Source organism: Meleagris gallopavo, chromosome 1 (genome assembly GCF_000146605.3).
Source record: "Meleagris gallopavo isolate NT-WF06-2002-E0010 breed Aviagen turkey brand Nicholas breeding stock chromosome 1, Turkey_5.1, whole genome shotgun sequence".
NCBI lineage: Eukaryota > Metazoa > Chordata > Aves > Galliformes > Phasianidae > Meleagris > Meleagris gallopavo.
Window position 1 is genome coordinate 101,708,257 of NC_015011.2, and position 3,637 is coordinate 101,711,893.

General features: G+C 43.6%; 1 long non-coding RNA gene across 1 annotated transcript; it reads right to left on the reverse strand.

Moving 5' to 3' along the window:
- Positions 1-641: 641 nt before the first annotated feature.
- On the reverse strand, positions 642-3,631 carry LOC109370127. Its single transcript, XR_002119966.1, has 2 exons — positions 3,543-3,631; positions 642-1,086 (listed from the first exon to the last, which is right to left on the reverse strand). It is a non-coding gene; the product is annotated as an uncharacterized LOC109370127 (long non-coding RNA).
- Positions 3,632-3,637: the final 6 nt, after the last annotated feature.

Sequence of the window (3,637 nt, forward strand, 5' to 3'; positions counted from 1 at the left end):
TTACTTCTCCTTTTTAGGAAAAAAGAAAAGGTATTTTTTTTTTTTTCCATTTTTCCAGTTGTGTCTAATTTCAGTAAGGAAAGTATTTATTCAGTTCTTCTGTGTGACTGTGAGTGAGAAACAAGCTGTTACACCATCATTTCTTTTCCTATTGTGTGGGAACTCAGCATTGCATCATCCTTAGCACTGAGAACAAGAGATGAAGATCCCTCCTTGCTGGGTGCGGTCCACGGTTTGGTAGCCAATCTTCAAGCCAAAGTAAGAGTTCTAAACAGTTTTTTAAAGCTGCTTGTTTTGTGTCTGAGCACTTGGGGACTGGGAGTTACCAACATGTGTAAGGGCGTGAGAACTGCAAGTCATAGAAAGCATTAAGAACAACTAGAAAAACTTAGATTCAGAAAGCATTGCTACTTAAAATCTAAGAACTCGTAGTACTCACATCTCAAGCATAAATATACTATTTGGATATAATGATAAAATGGCTGTTCTTAAAGATTTTGCCAATCAATTGCTTATGGTATTTTATAATGAAAATCTGGCCACTGGCATGGATGTTCATACAGGTACATAGTTCTGTTTGCTGTAGGCCTTTCAGAGAAAGCACTGCTTGACTAAATCTCATGTACAGACAATACAGTAGATTGTTTATTCGTGTTGCTTTTATTTGTTCTGCATGGTTATCAGTTACAAATGACAACTATTACTTGGCCTACATTAAACACTCTTAAAGAATCCAGGAACAAGTAAAAGTAAAATGAAAGGTGTGTCGCTTTGGAGTGTGGTTAAAGTTTATGTGCCTACAGCAGGCATAGCAAAAAGACAAACTGACTTCTACCTGGTGCAAATCTAGACAAGGTGTTAACATCTATACCAAAAGCCGTCCATTGAGGAAAAGGCAGCTTTATTTCACAGACATTTGCACCTGCATGCAGAGTTTACAAAGTAAATACTGCAGTTCTTCAAGGGCTGGAGCAATCGGGAACCCTTCAATAAACAAGCTGGAACTCCTATTCCAGGGGTAGTTGTAGATCTACTTTACGATGCTTCAGGTTGTCGTTTTTATTTGGATGGTGGGGAAGATTTCTCCTAAAGAAATGGAGACAAAAAACAAACCTCAACAAAATACACCTTTCAAAATGGGAGCTAAAAGACTTAGAGAAAGTATACAAGGAAACACGAAACCTGCCTGTGAAATGCAACCAGTCCCCACCTAAAAAAAAAAAGTGCCGTTGAGAACTCACTCTTAAGCTAACAACAAAAACAACGAATCAATAAAGAGCGGGGACTTCCTGTCTGTTATCAGTTTTAATCTGGTATAATGACCACTGAAGAAAGACATTGAAAAATTCCTCTCTAGGTTGTAGTGAAAATGAAACAGTTTGGTGTTCAAGTTCTCCTCAGTTCACAGAGTGGGATCTGGAACCAGCTCGCACATTTTTGTGAGTTCTAGCTAGTTAACCACTGGAAATAAAGAAGAATTTAATTATCACTCTCATGGTAACTCTTTAGAAATTGAGTATAAATACGTGTAGGAGTAAAATAATATCTAAAAGAACTTTCCCTCAAAATGCTCAGGAAGGCTAAAAGTATAGAGTACCCATTGAAAAAGGAGCTTGTCGAAGTTATAAGGCACATAAGCACAGGGCAGGACAGCCTTTTTTTTTTCATAGAATCAATCTAATTTCAATTTCACAGAATATCTCAAGTTGTAGAGACCCATAAGGATCAGAGAATCCAACTACTGGCTTCACACAGGACCACCCAAAAATCAGATCTATCAACGGTTTGAAACCGTTGTTGAGATGCTTCTTGATCTCTAGTAATGACCACTGCCCTGGGAAGCCTGTTCCAGTTCCCAATCACTCTCTGATGAAGAATCTTTCCCTAACACCCAATCTGACCCACCTCCCCTGATGCAGCTTCATACTACTCCCTCAGGTTATATCACTTGTCACCTGAGAGAGGACATTGGCACCAAATTAAAAAAAATTACTATGATGTAAAAATATAATTCTATGATTCCTATGTAAACAAAATTGTTACACTCCGTTAACATTCTGTAATAACGACATTCCTATTGTCAGTATTACTGACAGTGCATCTTTCAGCCTTCCCATCATTAAAGTTTTATTTGGGACGTGCAGTTTCCAGAAGGAGGTTGCCTTAATTGGGTTCCATGGGCAGACAAATGGAGTTTATCCCTCTCCCATATGGCCAACAGATATTTTTTTTCCTTTTAATATACAATGAAGCTGAGTTCTTTCCATTTGTCCTTTATTGGACTTTGCATTTTTTTTTCAGGATGATACTGAGGAGAATAAGCTGCCCTCAGGCCACATTTTAGCACTAAGAGTAGCAGCTAGGTCTTTTTGAGTTGCTCTAGAGATTGAGGCAAACATCTCCAGGAAATCCTGAAAACCTTCCAGTCCTGGACAGCAGCTCCTAAGACACCTCTGAATTACCTTAGACTGAACTTTCACGTGTAGATGGCACCACGCAAAAACACTCATTGGGATCCAAAAGCTGCATTCATGTTGTGATGGGGCTCCCAGTCTGCCTTTCAACAGGGCTGCTACCTCAACGCCAACTCCACCCTGCTCTCCCTTGCCTGTGCTAGCTGAAAGTCATCTCCTCGCACCTTGCTCATCCACACACTTCATTCCCACTACCATCCTGCCAGGGCAGTGGTGCAGTCCCCATTCTTCAAGATGTTTAAGAACATGGTTTGGTGATAGGATTCAGCAGACTGATGATTGGATTGGTGATTGTGTCCAGGCTTGGGACCCCCAGCACAAGAAGGATGTGTACTTGCTGGAACAGGCGCACAGGAGGGCATGAATATGATCAGAGAGCTGGAGCACCTCTCCTGTGAAGACAGGCTGAGGGAGCTAGGCTTGTTCAACCTGAAGAAGACTCTGAAGAGACCTCATTGTGGCCTTCCAGTGCTTGAAGGGAGCTTATAAACAGGATGGAGATGGACTTTTTACACAGTGTAGTAGAGATGGACCAGGGGAAATAGCTTTAAACTAAAAGAAATCTAGATTGGATGTTAGAAATTCTTTCCTCGGAGGGCAGTGAGGAGCTGGCACAGCTGCCCAGAGAAGCTGTGGTGCCCCATCCCTGGAGGTGCTTAAGGCCAGGTTGGATGGGGCTCTGGGCAGCCTGAGCTGGTGGGGGGCAGCACTGCCCACGGCAGGGGTTGGGGTGAGTGGGCTTTGAGCTTCTTTCCAGCCCAAACCATTCTGTGATCTTATAATTTGATGATCTTGAAGGTCTTTTCCCACCTAAACAATGTTACAGTCCTATGCTATGACCCTATCTTTCCTTCTGTGTGGCACAAAGCCGACGGCTCAGGTAGACACGCTGTGCTGCATATCGCTTCCAGCAGACCCGGCCCTGTCCCTGTCAAGCAGTGCTTCAGCCCACACGGCACACGCTCAGTGAGTAACTTTTACCAGCAAAGCCAACCCAAGGCCGGCACCTCAACGAAACGCCAGCCTAACGTTTCCCACTGGAACGGCATCACCACTCACGTCACTCACCGAGCGGGCGGGGCGCTGCGGAGCACGCGCTCTGCGTTCTTCTGTGGGCGTCTGCGCGGCGGCGGGGAGCGCGGCGGCCAATGGGCAGGCGGGGT